The sequence below is a fragment of the Euprymna scolopes genome, chromosome 3, assembly GCF_053919585.1.
Source record: "Euprymna scolopes isolate OS-2025 chromosome 3, ASM5391958v1, whole genome shotgun sequence".
Lineage (NCBI taxonomy): Eukaryota > Metazoa > Mollusca > Cephalopoda > Sepiida > Sepiolidae > Euprymna > Euprymna scolopes.
The window spans coordinates 190,165,816-190,186,196 of NC_136484.1; positions in this window are offsets into that span (position 1 = coordinate 190,165,816).

The window sequence follows — 20,381 nt, forward strand, 5'->3', positions numbered from 1 at the left end:
ATCTGAAAAATTGAAATAAAAGGTTTGGATTTAAAATTTATAAGAAAATTAGTATAGGTTAGAGATAGAAATGAGTAGAAAAATATATATTTTTTGAATTTACATAATAAATTTGATTTAAAAATATATAGAGATAGTTACCTTTTAGTTTTTCTTTTTTAAAATCAGGAACTGTGTTTAAAGTAGTCATTTAGATGTTTGCTATAGCTTTTTATTTTATTACACTGATGTAATGCATTTTGTATTAAAGCATGATATTAACTTTATGATCCTTATCTTTTTAATAACTCTACATTTCATTTAAAATTATATTCAATTAACAAAGGAGAGAACTACGATTTAAAAAAAAATAAACAGAAATATAAAAACACTTTTCTTGATAAAAGGGAGATCACTTCTAATTATTTTAGGGATTAATTATTTATTTATTGTAATGATTAATGTAGTAAATATAATTAACGTACATAATAGTAATTTTATAAATCTTAGTGATACTATTTCAATTCGGAGACAAAATATAATAGCATGCCAAAAGATAGACAGGCTGAACTTAACACAGATTTTATATTGGCGATAAAAAAGGTATATATATATATATATATATATATATATATATATATATATATATATTTGGGGGGTATTCTTCGCTATATTGTGAATTCAAGTAATCGTTCGGCAAAACATCTTGTATTTTTAATAATTCTACTATATTAAATGCTTCTTAATCAGCATTAACATCAAAAGCAACTGTTTTTAATGAATGTATACACATGTGCATAGGTATACATGTGTATATGTATATACTAGCGGGGGTACCCAGCGTTGCCCGAGTGGTTTTTCCGGGACGGGTGGGTTTAAAAATGCTATGGTAGGTAAGTAGGAAGGATCAAACCCGGAGTCATGAGTAAAAGTAGGAAAATAAAGTATGAAAAAAAAAACATCTGCAACGTTAACAGTTCGGCCACCAAGAAAAGTCCATTCCAGTTGTTCAGGAAAAAAAAAACGACTACGGTAGGTCGGCGCGAACGTGAAAATATAATGTGAATTGTCCAGCACGCTAACCACTACGCCACAGAGCACTGCAGCTTAGTTTAGTGATTTTAAATAACTTCACATGAAAGAACTACGAAGCCAAACCGGTGTTCTCTTCTCAACTGTTCCTTGTGAACGATCCCCAAACGGTGTTAAGTGGTGGCAGGTGGAGGAAGAATTTATTAGAGAGAAAATATTTTACCACTTCCATTGATCTTAGCCGATTTTGGCCGTGACTTCTCAGCAGAAAAAGTATAGAAATCTAAGATTATCGAGGAATTTGAGAAATAATAAGCCTATAACACACCTCAGATATTGTTCTGCCGTTTGTGCATATTATATTTGCATGAAATATCTTGATTTTTAATCCTATTAATGTAAAAATCCGACGGGAAAAATGAGTTCATTTTATTTATATAGAGAAGAAGAGATAAGTAAGAAGTAAAAAAATAAGCTTACAACCGAAAAGTTTCTCTGAAAATTTAGCGAATGTATATATTAATCTTTAGGTAGTTATCCTTACAGAATAATAAAAGCTCAATTCATTCAAATTAGAAGATAGGTCTGGTCATTAATAAAATAAATAATATTGTACATGAATGTATTGTCTCAAAGTAAAATCAAATAAGACTATTAATATAGTTTATGTGAGTTTGCTGCGAGCAATAAATGCTGTATACTACAATGTGCAGTCTGTAATTATGTTCTGATATATATATATATATATATATATATATATATATATATATATGTATATATATATATATATATATATATATATATATATATATATATATATAAAGGTATATATTCAGTCAAATACAGGGAAAACGTGCTGATACGTTAGTAAATCTAAATATGTTTCTATTATTTCAACTTCGTGATCATTACAAGATTGTTTCTATAGTCGGGATAAACAATTTTTCGAGCCTATATCGTAAGGAAATTTAAGCCAAAATAAATTGTAAGGAAGGCATATTTTATTAAATATCGAGATTAAAACCAAAACGCGGGGTAATGGATACAGAGAAGAGAGGGCGGGATGGAAGGAAAGGAGGAAAAAATAGGGGAAGACAAAAAGTATATTCAAATTAATTAAAATTAGAAATCATTATGAAAAAAGAGAAGGAAATGAAATAGATTGAGAGTATCAAGAAAAATTTATTTGCTAAAAGGGATAAATAAAAAAGTGGGGAAATAGGAATAAGACAAAATAAGAAAAGATAAAATAACACAGATGTGTATAGTTTCCTCGTGTCATAAAAAGCGCTGGCATGGAACGCAACTGCAGTTAGCCTAAGTCACCAACATCATAATGGGTTAAAGTGTCTACAAAACTCAGCGCCGTTGGCAATGATCGGGGCTTATATAGTCAATATGCGTCCTTTTTTAAGATTCCTCCATATAAAGTCCTTATATTTAACATAATAGAGGGAACCAATTATAGATTTATAAATATAAAGTACACGATTTATAATTATAAAGGGTAATAAAATGAAAGGCTAACATTTATAAATTTATTGGGTGATAATACAGTTTGATACAAGTTTGAGGGATAGGAATATAAAAAGGTGGAATTGTTTTTACTTAGTTTTCGGAACAATTACGTGTTTTAATAAACATAGGTTGGGTATTTTTATTTAAGAAAGCCGGAGTAAGGTAAGTATATTATTATAATTGTGGATTTAAGTTTTGAGTTACGAAAATCTACTTGAGGGTAATAGTGTTTCTATGGGATGAAGTGGCTGAGAATGTGGCATTTGTATTGCCTTAAAACAATTGACGATTCATTTCTATGAATAATTTCACTTGTTTGCAAGCATTTTAAATCTTACCTTATCAGCAACTGCAGGCCATAGAAACACTATTTCCCCATACACATTATTTTAAGTCGAGATTAAATCGATGGTTATAATAATGTACTCTGTTTACTTAAATAAAATTACGCAACCTTTGTTATTAAAACTCTAAATTGTTCTGAAAACGAGACTTTGTACCCACCATTTCATCGTTTCCAAATAACCAACTTTTCCAGCATTTTTCCCTATTATTCTTCCAATATAGTCTATTTTTTCCAATTCCTCAATTCCCTTGTAGGCGTATTTTTTTTATCCAAACCCTTTTCTCATTTTCATATTTTAAAGTTGTATACTTTTACTTTCAACAATCGTAATCTAGTGGGTAAAAGTGGACTGCCAGGCAAACGATTTATTATTTATGGATAAGTTATGCAGATACCAATTACGCTTGATCGGTACTTGTTGGGAACCGCCAGAATCTTGCGGAAAGGCCTTGAAAATTGAGAAAGTAAATGCTAATAGTCTATGTTCATCCGCATATCAGAAGAAAATCGACAATGCCAAGAGATAGACACAAAATGTGAATAATAATAATAATAATAATAATAATAATAATAATGCTAACAACAACAACAATAAGAACAATATTAATATTAATAATTGACTCTCTAATAGAAAACGATATATGTGTATTCAGTAAATAATTTTAAAACTTCCCAAGTTCAGTTATACTGAATTAATTGCGTGTTATTTTAGGTTCAAAATATCGTCTAGAGCTAATAATATTTCAATATCGATAATCGAAAACAGAGATATCTAAAGGAAAATAATGTTGTTATGGTCAACGCTTGTTTCATGATAGTGGCTATGCACATCAGTTTTGTCTAGCACGCCTAACCCAAAACTGAAACTATGAGATAAAATGAATGATAGCTCAATCTACAATAACGAGCAATCAAGACACACGCTCGAGTAACGATTTGCTTGTGTTTACAAATATTCCTGGACTTAGAAGAAACATAGATGATATATAATCATTTCTCCTAGCAAACCCTATGATTTCTTAGCACATAGTGAAACTAACTCGCATTCCACTCACCCTCTAAGCACTTAAACATGCCCGATTATCTTCCACTTCGAGTATATATTTGTAACACGCTCCCCGTGACTAAGAAGTCTAAACTAGAATCAGATAACCAGGATTTCATGTGCTTTACACTAACTTTACAACATAGCGTTAGTTATATCTTTATACCTCTCCCTCTGCCCAGGACTGCGCTCTAATCAATCATGCCCCTGACAGCATTGATGTGACACTCTCCCTTTACACAAGCGTTCAAATACATGTATTTGGTGACTTTAACGCATTCACTATCGTTAAATTGGCTTCTTTCACTACAGAGCCACAGCTGGTAACATCGTCCCTTACTTTTCCATATCCCATTCCTTGAAACAGACAGTATCACCCTCGATCCGAGTCCCAGATCTTCAGAACCAGTAAGTCTCACTTCTGGATGTATTTCTGACAAAAATTTTGAAGATTGTGTAACAAAGCCCCATTGCTATCTCTAGAATGTTGACTATGTGGGGATGATGTTTAACGTCTATAAACAATTCCCACACTATCCAGCAATCATGAGGTTGATGATGTCCGATCCAGCTAAGTAGCTTGCCTATCGGTTTCTTCAAAATCTACGTTGGGCCAAGCAAACCATTTCGAACAGCAAGCACACGAGGTTATCTGAAAATCACAATTTTCTCAAGTGTATAATGCCATAAAACACGACACACATCAGAGGCATCTGGATCTGATCTCATTATGTGTGTACTATCAAAATTATGGTCCGGCAATATTGCTCGAGTCATCCCAAAATGTTTCAACAAATGTCTTAACAAATTTTGCTTCTCGAATTGTTGCAAAACTGCTTCTATGGTATCAGTTCACAAGACTTCTTTCGAAAACACAAACCCAATAAATTATCGCCTCATTAGCCGCTCCCTTGTTTACACCAAAATATTTGAGCTCATAATTAGTCACGCTCTAGTCTAGAACATTACAGTTGCTCAACGTTTGTCCGAATATCAATATGAATTTAAACAAGACCGTTTTACTACAGATATAGAAACTGTAATCTCTGGGTGTATATACCATGTAGTAGATATGGCAGGAGGGGACAATAACCCTAGGTATATCTACGGCTTTTGACAGAATATGGTTTCTCCAAATTAAATTTCTTCCAAAGAAATTTCTCCAAAGCATTCGACATAGAGGAAAAATGGGCAGCATATTAAAAGCATATGGCATTCCAAATGAAGCCATTAATCATATCATGATGTTATATGAGCACTCTCGAGCAATGATCGGGTCCCCAGATGGGGACACTGAATATTTCGACATCCGCACTGGGGTTCTACAAGGAGATATTATTGCCCCTTTTCTTTTCATTGTCTGTCTTGTCTTTGTACTTCGCACCTCTGTTTTTATACACAAAATGCTAGGCTGCACCCTAAATGAATCCAGAAACAGACGTCATCAATCAGCACAATAACTGATGCAGATTACGCAGACGATATTGCTTTATTCGCGAACAATACTGCTGATTTGCAAACACTGTGACGTAAGCTAGAAAAGTCTGCAAATGACCCACAAATACGGATAAGAAAATGTTTATGACTTTCAATGTGAAAGGATAGATAAGGGCTTTGGTTGGATCAACACTGAAGGAAGTCGCTGAGTTTACGTATCTGGGCAGCAACATAGTTTCCACAGAGAGAGATATCGAAATTCGCATCTCGAAGGCATGGACCGCATTGGATGGGCTACATTCAGTATGGACTTCGGGACTGGCTGACAAACTGAAAAGGCAGTTCTTCAGGGAGGTGGTGGAGTCTGTCCTTGTTTACGCTGCTACAACATGGACACTCAACAACAGATTGGAAAAAAAACTAGACGGCACATACACCTGCATGCTAAGAACACTAGTAAATATAATTTGTCAAAATCATCCCACGAAGCAGCAACTTCATGGCAACCTACCTGCCATATCTTATACCATCAGAGAAAGCCGCCTACGATCTTCCGGTCATTGTCTGAGGAGAAACCATTAATTGGTGAGTGATGTATTGCTATGGACTCCACGACACGGACGCGCAAGCAGAGGACGACCTAGATCCACGTACACCCAACAAATAGCACACGACGCCAATAGTGAACCTGAAGATCTGAAGCAACTGATGGAAGACAGGAAACTCTGAAGAGGAAGAGTCACATTGGTCCGGGGAAGGAGCCCGTCATGATGATGATGATCATCATCATCATGGCACGCTTGTTTTATCATGAAAATCATATGCTATGGTATTATTGAACGATGCAAAACATAATGAATTCTTTCTCAAATAAGAGAATACTCCCGGTGTCTTTGTACGTCAAAATAATATGATATAAATTTGGTTGTATTTCAGGATCGATCCTTTGACCTTTATTATTGGTGATATTCGTAAATGACTACAATGTTAAAATTGTCTCTGAGATTGGCATATTTGCTGACGGCACTACGCTCTGTTATAGGCCTAAGGGAGATTCGATTGAACACATATCAAGAAAATATCGGAAACACTAGAGGCATCCCTCCAGTCTGTAATGGAATGAGTACAAAAATGGATAGCAAAGTTCAATCCTGCAAAAACTGATCTCGTTTCTTTTAATAATTACAAGAAACCTTCTCTACAACCAACATGTCTAAAGATACAACACCTGGAAGTATTCCTTCATTAGTGTTAACAGGGAGCATGAGTTGGAACGGATACATCTAAAGCATTGGCAAGGCTGCTGCGAGGAAACTGGGTTTTATCTACCCTGCTAGAATGTTACTTACGTATGCAAGTATATTATGGCATTTTAATTCTACGTTTCCCCTCATGTATGGAGTATTGCCACATTTTGGTTGGTACATCTGCTACTAATCTCTCAACTCTGGCAGGGTTAAAAGAATGACGCCAACCCCATAGGTGCTGAACTGTAATCTTAGAAAAAAATTCTATCCAATCGACGATATATTGCATCCCTCTTCATCCTTTACAAGTGTTTTCTTATTATATTTTCACCCTGATAAGATGAATGCAGCTTCCCTTTCCATGCGCGACATGACACGACAAACATCCCGATATTATATAACTGATGGTAGAGCAGACGCTCCAAGCGCTACCATAGAGTAAGGGATCCTGTAATATGCGTCGGAAACAGCAGCCAGCAACTGTGAAACTAGTACTCTAAAACCTTTCAAACTAGAGTGGTCCAGTCCGATCATGTTAGCACACATAGTAAACATGCCCCACAAATGTCCAGTAGTAGGGGAAAGAAAATGAAGCGTATGTGCGTGACAGCATTCATTGCCCTAGTCAGGAAAAATGTCCAAGGGCACAGCGTCTTTAATGAGGCCCTGTGATTACAGCTTTACTCCTCTCTAATACGAAAATAATAAGTATGGAAGCAGAGCCTAACTACTCCTATCTACTCTTAAGCAGTTTAATTTTTTAAACGGTTATTTGATCGAGTAGGCAGATCTAGGAAACTTGTCGACCAGGAATGAGGAGGTCCCCCTCCCCGGCTGTGTCAAAACATATATGAGGTCAGTGGCACAGGTTTACATATCAGAGACTTCCATCTCCTAGATTGATGGCACGACGAGATCTACGTTTCATCAGTACCCAGATGATTATCCCCGCGCCTAGTTTCAAAACCAGGTTTTTCTATGCCTCGCACGTTGGTAGATAGGATTAATACATTAAATGTCAAATATTATAAGTATATGCTTCGTAGTTAGACTCCTCAAAAAAGAATTAAAATTAGAAGATGTGGGTTATTCACACGCTCTAAGTATAGGTAGTTATGTGCATTGTGTGTAGATTTAACGTTAATATCTACTAGGGTCATCAAAGATTACACATGCTTTGTTGATTAGGACATGCATTGAAAATTATAATGTAAAAAGTTAGGGTACGATTTGAAATATAATTTTTGTTAGTTTTCATGCAAAGACTATGACTAGTACTTGCACCCATCTACTGGAAAAAAGATGTAGACTTGCTACTTAATATAGAGCACTTTTCATCCGATTACAGAACTATTTTATTGATTAGCTATAGAATATAAATATAAGTAAAGTTAATACATATACCGTTGCAATGGAAATCTATAGAAATTTAGTATGTATCGACTTTTAAAGGAAAGCCTTGTAAAGTTAAGTACCTGAAGCTAAACTCCTCTCCCAATGTACGTGCAAATTGTGTCATTTTATAGAAGCGTTTAAATAAGAGCTATCGATAGCTTGTCACATTTGAACAGGAGTAGTGATATAACTTACAAGGGTACAATATGAGTATACGTAAGCAGTGCAGGAATTTTGGTTGTGTCTAGTAGTATAAAAAATTATCATTCAAACCAGCCACAGTTAGTTGTCTCGGAAGCAAAGTTACCAGCCCGTTTTACTCGGCATTTAGAAAAAAAAAAACGTCTCAATTATTTTAGTATGTTATTTAAGTAATCATATACGTGCCGCCACTATAGACCTTATATTTGGACATGCACATTGGCAAAAATAATTCATGATTTTCAAAAAGAGTGAATAAGTAGTAGTAATGAAGTGCAGGAAAGCAAGTTTAGATGAATAATCAATTACTTTACAATACTTAGCAAGCAAGTAAGTAATTAAAAGTAGGAGTCTATTTGCTTTCATCATGTGGTCAGCACTTAAGCTGGGGCGAGTTTTCGTGGATTTTTCCACATTTATATTTTGATTTTATTTAATATATCTCAGCAGTAAATAAAGATGTGAGATTACATTTACGCACATTATGCGACAACACAATGAAAAACAAGTAGCTAATCCCATACCTATACAGCAGAGATATCCTAATGTCAAAAAGCCTTCTGCTCTAATAATTTCTTCCTCAACACTGCGAGACTTTGGAATTCTCTTACAAGTTCCTATTTCCCCAAATATTCTGACATCCAGAAGTTCAAGTGTAATGTAAAGAGACATCTTTCTGCTCAAATCCCTACATAGTATCCCTGCACCTTATGTCCCTGATAGCAGCCTCCTACATCAGAATTGAACTGTGCCTTCTCCGGGGTTACAATTTAATGAAACATACTACTGTTTTTTAAAGCGTGAAGGGTTTGGTTTTGACTGTTGAATAATTTTAGTGATCTTTATTCTTTTTCGCAATACAAACTGACCTTATATGCATCAAAGACAATCAAGCATGTCTTGCATGTCCTCAAGAATATGGATGGCAATAAGATACCGTCCGTAAAACGAGATTATGAAGAGTCGATGCAATGTTCTTTTAATCGTTTCTATTTGGAGATTCATCCGCTTGATGGATACTCGGCACCTATACTATCGAAGGTGTCTTTCAAAGTTGTTTCAAGCAGACTAAAATGTAAAGAGCAAATAAGATTTGAAACAAAAAGATGTTTGCTTGGTTACACTCGAAACATCGAATTGTTTAAGTTACTTACTGTCAAATCTTTCTGATGCCATTATTATCGATGAAAAGAAAGATCATATCCAACGTACTCACTGAGACACAAAGCGTACTTAAAACAATCAAGATTAAATCCTTAGAGAGAATATTGTGGTCTGAAATGTTTTAGAAGTTGTTACAAACCTGTCATGTGCAAATTGTAAAAATCTATGTGGACAAAAATGAACAGAGAAAAAAGAAGTAAAATGACAGCCTTATCTATTTATATGCCTGCGATGTTACCACCATATATGCAAATGAGATGTTCCTTGTTGGAGATAAAAAAACGCCTGATTTTTTCAGAGTAGGCGTTAATTTTGGAATTGGAGTTTTAATAAGTAAGTTATTTCAGCAGAGGTGCTTTTGAAATTCAGAAATAATAGCAGAGAGTTTAGTTTTTTGACTAACGAATTTTAGCAACAATGTGTCAACTCTACCAATTGTGAGTTGACTAATTTTACCATAGGTATAAAATTACTTAGAAAGATCCACTAATTAAACAGAAAACTCTGATTGTACTCTGTTCTTGTAATTTCTGAAAACTGAATATCATATCGACACTGGCGTTCACAAATGTAAACCATATAGTGTTATTATAGACACAGTTTTACAAATTGTATTATAACGTTGTTTAAGATTAATTCTTAATCATAGTAGTAACAGTTGAAAAATGTATTATTCGATTATAATCACCCTCATCTTTGATTCCTTTTTGTGCAATAAGTTGAATAATTAAAGAAAATTTGGACTGCAACTTCCCGATATTGATGAAGACAGGGCACTTGCTCTTTAATTCAGCAGTTAGCAGTACGCTGTTCTGTTTCAAATTCGCTGGTTGTGTTACAGACGAAATGAAACAAAATCACTAAAATCGCACAATAAAACATAAAAAGGTTCTAAAAAAAACTCTTATTTTGAATTTTGATTTTATTGGTTCTCTTGTAAATATCTTTTCTGTAAACTTTTATTAGAGTAAACATAAAAAACACGTCAGAAATGTACTCGGGAGCAGATATATAAACATGATAAAGAATTAAAAAAAATATTGACAGGAGAAGTACTTACATTCGTAGCAACGATTTAATAGTCTGTAGAATTTGGTCGCATTTTCTTTCTGTGCAAATCTCAAGACACCTGAGAAAATAAGTTAGCGGTAAGGTTTCGTACTGGAAATGATAACAGGTAAAAACTAGATATTTAATGGAGTGAAAGAATACTGAAATAACACTTGCACGTTCAACTTATTTGTGTATACAAAACATGCGTTACTATTTACAAGTCAGCTATATAATAATAATAATAATAATAATAATAATAATAATAATAATAATAATAATAATCATAATAATAATATATTAGGAGATTTAAACGTAGCAAAAGACAGGAAAAATCAAGGAAAAAGAGAGAGGCCGATAGAAATGCATGAGAAAAGATTATTTATTTGCAGATATATATTATAAGTGCTGTCTGGAAATAGGTAATTGCCAAAACATTGATAATATATATATATATATATATATATATATATATATATATATATATATATATATATATATATATATATATATATATAGTTATATATACATATATATATATTGTACATATAGGTAGGAATCAGCAAAATGCGGGATCGGATTTTGCATGCAAAAGTATTTAATGAAACAACAAGTAAGTCAAAGATCTTACTTAATAACGACAAAGTGAAGCAGAGGGAATATGGTGAAGAAAAAGATGATTACACATGAATGCATAGTCTTGTGAAAGATAAATTATCCAATGACGGTAAAATTCAATTGTATAATTTCAAGAAAATTAAAAGAATTTCCAGTTGCACAAGTAAATTCAAAGGAAATCCCATAATTGGAAACATATGGTCCATAATAATCCATAGGCAGAAATCAATGAAATAATTCACAAAAAAGTGTACAACGAAAAGATTCCAATAATATAATAAAAGATAAATAAGATATACTTTTCACTCTACTTCTGAGACATAAATATAAATCAGAAAGATCAGGGAAGAAAAAGAGGAGAGAAAAAAATGATGATAGAGTTAAATATAAAATATAAAATAAAGGGAAACAAATGTCAAAATGACCCACACAAGAAATGTTATAGGCGCGAAAAAATATATAGGGCAAAAAAATATAGGTCAACTAAAATGTACAGGTCATCAGTAAAAAAAAATGCTGGCAGAGTTGTTAGAAGACACTAAATAGAAAATAAATAAATAAATTAATTAATTAATAAATAAATAGAAAATAAATAATAAATAAAAAATAAATAAACAAATAAAAAGTATATAATATAAAATATAAAATAAAAAATATAAAAATACAATAAAAATTATTTAAGGGGAGGGGATGGTCGGTATCTGCAAATACAATGAAAAGCATGAAAAATAGTAAGTAAATGCATTATGTAAAATTTACGTAAATATACACACAAGATATGAAAGTTTGGGTAGATTGATATATTAGATGGATAGGAAAGTTTTAAAAATGAGACAGAAATGCAGATAAATAACAGGGCATGCAAAGAACACATAAAAGAGATAAAGAATTAAAATAAAGGAGTATTAAATTATAAAGTATTAAGAAGAATGTAGCCAACGATAAAGTTAAATATTTTTTTAATTTCTATATAAAGGGTAAAAGTAATAACTATGTCATTTCAAAATTGCCACAATTAAATTGGACTTATGTTTACAGAAAGAGATCAGTTCATTTTTATAATGTAGTATATTGTTACTTTAAGGGGAAGTAATTATAGTTATAGCTTCGGTTGTGCAGAGGTGACATGACTAAGAGCCTGGAGTATAAGACTTTACTTTTTTATGGTAGTCCATTTGATTGAGAAGGGGGTATTGTTAGAGTTAAGTTTTTTAATTAAAGTGGTTAGAGAAGTTCCTTGGTTATTATTAGAATTATGGTTGTTAAAAGAAGAAATGTGGTTTGATATTCTTTTCTTAAGAAATTGTGAAGTAGCGCCGATATATGTGTGTACTTTATTAAAAGCTCGAGGTCTGGTATTAATATTAATTTGCTGATTTGTATTAGGTAAATGGTTTGAATTTTGTTCAGAGTGGTCAACAAATGGTGGGGCAATGTCTGTATGAGGACTATTTTGGAAGGGATAATGAGGGTTGATAGTGTTAGGATGGGTATTAGGAGAAATATTATTCTCATTATTATTATTATTATTATTATCATTATTATTATTATTATTACAATTATTATTATTATTATTGTTATTATTATTATTATTATTATTATTATTATTATTATTATTATTATTATTATTTGTTGTATGATTGTAGATGGAGGGGCTGCTCGAGTGGTGTGTTGGATTAGTATTTATATCAGATGGAGGATGGGAAGAAGATTAACTTGAAGATGAAATATTTGTGTCTGTTATGGGAGGATTGCGTGGGAGCTCAGTAATAGTGCAAGAATATATAACATCTTTATGGGTGCCATCATTATTGAGTGAGCACAGATGTTTGTTATTACAATTAAATTTAGTTTTGGGTTTAATTGGGAAAGGGATTTTTTGGGGCTGATTTATTATTTTTGTTATTAGATGGTGAGATTCTTTGTGCTAAATTAGGCATTGTTGAATAAGAAATCCTGATTGAATTTTTATTGAAAATAGAACTATATCTGTGTGATTATTTGAAAGAGTTTTGTACAATGTTCAAGAATTCCTTAGGTATATTAATATTGACATTTAGGATTAGTATTTTACTTTGGATTATAAATGTAGACTGGTGCATTGTTATTGATAGCGGCAGATCTTGTTATTTGACCTAGTTTCTTACTAGTCTTATTTTGTGTGATTACAGATTCAAGGCGGCCTGCAAGAGGAGCATACTTGTTGTATTTAATCATTTCCTTGTGTCCTGAGTTCCATAAAGCATTATTGAAGAAAGTAGCATTTTAATTAAAAGTTTTATATCATCAGAAAGAGCAGAAATTCTAATAGAGACAGATGGTACTATAGATTTATAATTTAGTTTGGGTGGTTAGAAGATTTATGGACGCATAAAAGTGTAAGATTAGGTTAATGTTAAGGGCTGTGAGTTTCGGTGTTAAGATTAAGTGTAACATCTAGCACATTAGGAGTTATTTTGTTTGGTTCGATAATTATAGAAAGACCAAAGTTATTGAAGAAGTTATGTAATTTTTTAATTGTTTTGTTGCCTGGTTGTCGTAGTAAAAAAGGTATTGTCTATTTAAATACCCCCTTGGATATGTTTAAAGTGGTATTTAAGTTCGTTCAATAAGAAGAGGCCCACTTAATCGGTAACTTCTGCAGAGTCAGAAGCACATATCAAGATGTCAAAATTAGCAGGGGTATCCTTTCTAGTCCAAAGCTTATTGTTAAATTGTATAAGGGACTTTCTCGCTAGGAGAATTAATTTTATTTCTAAATCAGTTAAGTCAGAATTTCTTTAGCAAAGATAAGAACCTCATATAAAAGGGTCGGAGAAATTGATTGATAAATATTTTGGATGTCAAATGTTATGAAGTTAAGGAGGTGTTTATTTTTAAGGGAGACACACCAATTAATTACGGAATCTGAATTCAGCCAAAGAGGGAAACTTACATTTTCTTTAATAGAAGGGATGATTCTATCTAATATATTTTTACTTAACGCTCCTACGTCAAAGTTAGATGGGCAGATTTATCTGATGAGGGGGTTGTCATAGAACTTAGATTTATGATCTTTGAGGGTGAATCTAAGAGTACCCGGAAAAATTATTTCAGTGAAGTTATGAATGTTCATTGAAATCAGTAAAAGTTTAGCTTCAGAATTAATGGAATTTAAAGTCTTGGGAGGGACTATTTTATGAGATTTATTAAGTTCTTTATACAAAAGTATTTTTTATACGAAGGATAGTCAAGTTTATAATATATATCAGCAGGGAAGAATATACGTTTATTCTTTTTAACTTTTTCGGCAAAATTATTTATTTTTCCAGTAACCGCATTATAATAGTGTTTTTGTTTCTCAAATTTAATTTTTGACTAAATTTTACATGGAATTCTCAAACTCTTCAAGCTAAGTAATGTATTTGTAGTGGGCAGTAGTTTTTAATCCATAAAAATTGACACAATTCTTTCGAGTGTCTTTTGTTCTCTATGAGAGTTAATATGGAGTTCATTAAGATTTCTGGGTGAAGTTGGTCTTCAGAGGAAATGGGCGCTGTAAGTTTATTTTCAATGCTTAAGTCATGGTGATAAGCCTTTATATATATATATATATATATATATATATATATATATATATATATATATATATATACATGTATATATGCATATACATATAAATGTGTCTTTAAATAAATATATTGATGCCCGTATAAACTAGAAGAATGTATTCCCAATTAAATTTAATGAATAAACTTTTATTATTATAATTTTGTTAACGTCGCCTAAATGATTTTATTCAGTAAACGCATTAACTATTTGAAATCAGATTAAGGATAAATTGAAGTTCAAGCGCCTCGTTCAAGTGGTGTCTAAAGTTTATAAATAGAATTTAAATAAAAATAACTAAAATGAATATTTAGTTAAATGGGCGACAAAGTTGTATAACTAGGGTGCAATCATACAAGAATGAGTCATAAATGAATAATGCATATATATATATATTTATATATATATATTGTTCCATTTTCCTTTTCTTCTTCTTTTTAATTTACTTCATCCTTTATCCCTTAATTTTATTTCGTGTGTTGTTTTTTATCTTATCTTTATCTCCATCCCTTAATTTTATTTACTTTTTCGCTATTATTATTATTATTATTATAATTATTATCATTATTATTATTATTATTATTATTATTATTATTGTGTTGTTGTTGTTATTATTGTTATTATCATTATCATTATAATTAGTATTATTATTGTTGCTATTATTATTGTCATTGTTATTATTAGTATTATTAATAATAGTAGATTTTCCTCTCAGATATCCTACCACGCCAATCGTCCACATCCTAAATTTTATTTTGTCCTTTTATCCACCTCCATAAACTTTGCTAGCCTATCCTTATAGCTCTGCCTTATACCACAATTTGCTTGCTGTATATGTAATAACAAAGAAACCCTAGGATTATTGCTACATATTATCTAATGTATATTGGTATTCTGAACTATCTTATTTTAGCCTTACAACTACCCCAAAGCCCTCCATAACTTACTCCTCGCCTCACTAAATAAATGCATCACGCCCCATGTAATCCCTTTTGTTCAACCCTGATTAGAATGTCCATTAACCCTTTCGGCTAAAATCAACACCATAATACCCCTCCCAAAATTAGACACCATTTCATAATGCTTTTATCGTCACGGTTGCATCTGTCAATAAAATGTCCCTGGATAGATAATAGGCATCTTATACACCGATAATATTTTCACTTATCCAGACTATATCTCTGTCTGAGCCTTAAAACATATACAGCATACATTTAAGACTGTGATAAAAAAAAACTGTACACCTTTCTACATTACACTATATTATACGCTCCTCCTTTATTAAGAATTCGATAAAATCCCCCAACATCATCTATATGTTTAATTGATATATTTCGGTCCTAATGAATCCCACGTTAGACATCGAATCGCCACAATGTTACCTAGCATCTTCTTTACACTTATGATGAGACGCATAAGACTTCGAAATGCCTGGGTATAAATAATTATTTTTATCCACCAACTAATTGTTAGTATTCCCTCTTTGAATAAATAAACCAATCTATATTTACAATATATAGTTTTTTGTGATTCATTTCCCATTCCTATTGTCCTCCTATATTAGCTCCAATTGTTATGTAATGGATGGGTGGAACCATCCGATACATACTGAAAAGAAAAAAAAACTTCTTCAAAACAAGATAATAAAAGATTTAAAAGGGTGGGCATCGAATAATCGAATTTCAACCAATCGAAACGAAAAAGTGATTACGTCGTAAACAGAGAAATCGGACGACGATTTTTTGTTTACAAAACAAGGGAACGTGACAACCCTTGTAACTTTGGAATCTATATGAATTTAGCATGAGAGATAAATTCACATGTATCAATAAAGTCAATAGTCGGTCAGCTGAAGAGAAATCGGTCACGGTGTCTCTAGGTCAAGATGCGGCGAAAGGCTGTCAAAACGTGAACAGCAGATACACGCAGCGGTATCGAGCAGAGTGATCGACAGGTAACGTGAGTGGAAAAAAAACAAGCAAAATCATGCTAATATATATGATTTTTGAAGTCTAACCATAAGGAGGAGAGAAGAGAGAAGAGGCATAGAAGAGAAGAGAGAAGAGGAGGAGAGAGAAGCAGAAGAGAAACGTGCGATTGTCGAGAGCATAACGCTTCCACACACCCCTTTCCATCATTGACACGACAGTAAGCCACACTGTTAAATTTTGAACTATCAGAAATCTCTATGTAAAACGAGAAAATAATTTCAAAACAAAATATATTTTTATACAAAAAGCCAGTGAGTCTTACTTCTTGATTTGGTATGCTGAGTTACGTCTGACCTTTGTGTGCATGTTAATTTCTTTTGAGTCGGAATCGTTATTTTGACAGGGATGACAGCCGAAGAATAGCCGAGAGGAAAAAATGCACTGTCAAGGGGGGAAATAACTCTGCCGTCTTAGCCGTTACCATAGCAACCAGAAAACATAGCCGATCAATAAAATATGGCTACTTGTTTTTTGTTGCAGCGAGGAACTAACTAACAACGACCGTTCCCAACCTAGGGGTCCTGGCGCTATATAACACAATGATACTTGCTGAGCTTTATATAGGTCCGATAAGTTCCCTCTATTATAATCGAGCTCACTCTTTTCTTCAAACTAAATAATATATATATATATAAACACCCACACACATATATATACATATATCAGATCATGTCATATGCTACTGGTAACATGAAACCCAGTACTACCTGGCTCATGATCGGGGCACTGGCGACTAAACTGGTACCCCCACCAGACTTACTTGGTGAGGAGGGTGGCTAGTCTCCCTGAAGGATTAAAAACAAGACATTCCAAAGGGCAAATGAACCCATTTCGGGGTCAAAGACCAACTAGCACCATGTGTGTTTGTGTGTATGTATTTGTGTTGGGGTGGAGAGCACTCCTGTAAGCCGTGGTGAAGGCAAATTTTCTAGTAGAAGCAAATCTGATTTTTAAAAAAATACATAAAGCGGGAGACCAGTACCTGCATTAAGCCGGTCTGCAGTTTAACTTGTTACTGGCTATCTTGCTCTTGTTTGTTGCTGGGTCTATACGTTTTGAATCGAGAGAGAGAGAGAGACTTAGCTGTCATCATCTGTATATTGATACTCCCTCAGGCATTTGTCTATAAAAGTGGTCCTATGGCAATGGAAAAGTTGTGACGCGCGGAGGCTTAAAATGCTGGGAACATGTAATAATTGATCTCAATGGCCATCTTCAGTGTCATGCCTGCTTCAACGTGTGAAGTCACCGGTAGGACTAAAAAAAGGAATTTTTAGTCTGAGGAAGTGGCATTAGTCTGAGAAGATGTTGCAATCATATATATATATATATATATATATATATATATATATATATATATATTAGTTTGTTCTCGGCAGTTCATGTAAATTTGATATATTTACTTACCTACAGTAATAAAGTTCACCGTATAAATAGATAGTTAAATATTTAAACAGTGTCATAGAAAAATGTCATTATATGTGCCCCTTCATAATATAAAGTTTTCTGTCGATTGCAACGTCTTTCAAATTGAAACGAGTTATTTAAAATTACAGCGTAATTTGACTTTTAATTCCACTACACAAAAAGAATTAAATTATATTGAAAGTGTTTCGTGCTTCGTTAAGAAATTGAAAAACTCACGACATAAAATGTTTCCCTTTTGTTGTATTATGCATTTCTCCTCTTTAACACGATTTGGGCATTCATTTGGAAATTCGAGACGATAGACAGGAGAGAATTCTAATAGAACAAATTTGACCAAAGATTTTACTTGGAATTTTGTGCTTATTAGTTTTTTTCTTAATTGTTTTTAAAATCTATTATTTGATGTTAACTACACACTTTACTAGCGGGAATCTGTCGTCTTGTATAAACGCTTTTGCTCGTTTAAATAAACAATTGAACGGTTTTAATTCGTGTCCACGTTTTTCTTTATCTGCTTCTTTACAATTTCTATTCGATTAACATGAATATGAACTCATTTTAGTGATAGCACAGCGAGATTCTTATGGAATAATATTTCAGATGCTATGGTTTTATTTGAGCACTGAAGGGAAAAATATCTAAAAGTGTGATTATAAAGATCCTAGAGAAAAGATAAGTTGAGCAATTCTCAGCCGTCACACTCTCGTACTTTTTTATTACGATTATAGAAGTTCAGCAATACCAGAAACCATAGGACTAAGCACATAAATATGGTGTCTGTAGAAAGTAGAAAGTTAACATCCTCATAATTTTCTTTCCTTTTTATGTTTATATTTAATCTTTATGGTATGTCAATTATCCTATATAAATAAATATTCAAACATAAAGCATCATTGAGTCACTTATGTAATATTTGTTTTTTAAATCTTACTCATTCGATGGAAATATTATTGAGTATTTATGTACGTTAAATCGTAAATATTTATTTAGAATAATATCAAATAGAGTGCTGATTCATGTTGATTACTTCCATGGATAACACCGGTTCCAAAAAAGATGTAAGGTGCCTAAGAGAGTGAACTGTTTTTACCTCATGTGAGAAATGCCGATTCCAGAAATGAGGACGCATTTACATTTGGCTGGTGAACAGCAAAACAAAATAAAATAAATACAATAAGCAAAAGTGCAGCTAGAATTCGTCACTGACAACTTTCTCTCTCAACTTCTAGCACGTGTTCCTCCAACCACCTCTTCCCGCAGCCATTTTATTAGAAAACTGACCCCATTCCATTTGCATACGTGATCAGTAGAAGATGAGATCTCGTGAGATTCCACGAGACTACACCTTATACATACATGGCTTTCACCTTTAATTTCTCTCTCTATCTCAGATCATATCCGAAGGTAAGTTGTATAACCGCATAATACACAAACACGTCAACTTTACACTATAAGGCTAGTTCTTCTACCAGGCTATAGCCGATAACTAAAATAAAAACAGGCGAACGGAAGAAACAATATTATATAAAATATAGCCACATATTCATGAAACATCAGTAACATATTCACAATTAAAGTTTGAAGTCGAAACAAATGTAAACAAATGCATCATCATCCATAAACTGACGTTTTACGGATTTTCTAGAATGGGTGGCTCCCGCATCATCGGCATAGACAGATCAACAGTAATCTTCAAGAAGAGTGGCATCCCAACGAGCTTGATAGTGAGCTTCGGTATCGCTAATGCCTTGATGGAAACGCTCCCCTTTCCTCGTCGCTTCCACACCAAGATATTCTGGAAGACGGGTTGTGCAAAAAAACGTAACTTGGTGCTCCTACTACCGTTTAGTTGATAGAGGATAAGGGAAACAAAATCTACCACAAATATGTAATACTGCAGAGTAATTATTTCCTGTCTGATTTATAACTGAATTCCTAACATTAGAATAATAAACATTATATTTACCCAGAAGTCAACGCAAACTCTGGTCTCCCCTCACCAATCTTTCACGAAAAACACTCGTCTAGCTGAATCCACTGTGAAAAATTCCCCCACTCTTTATCTGTACCTAAATCAAAACGTGGATTCCATGAATAAAGCTTCTTTCTTAGAACTGCAGTCCTGTGGAACTCTGTTGCGTCTTCCTGCTTCCTACCTGACTACAACTTGGATATCTTCAAGTCCAACGTTATCAAATTTCTAATGAACCACCCTTTTAAGTAAACACTTCATTAAATCTCCACACTAACGTACCGTACTTGAAATAACCCTTGTACCTTAGTGGCTTCCGAGCCTTGATAACTGGTGACCATCGTATGAAAAAAAATTGCCACAATCTTTA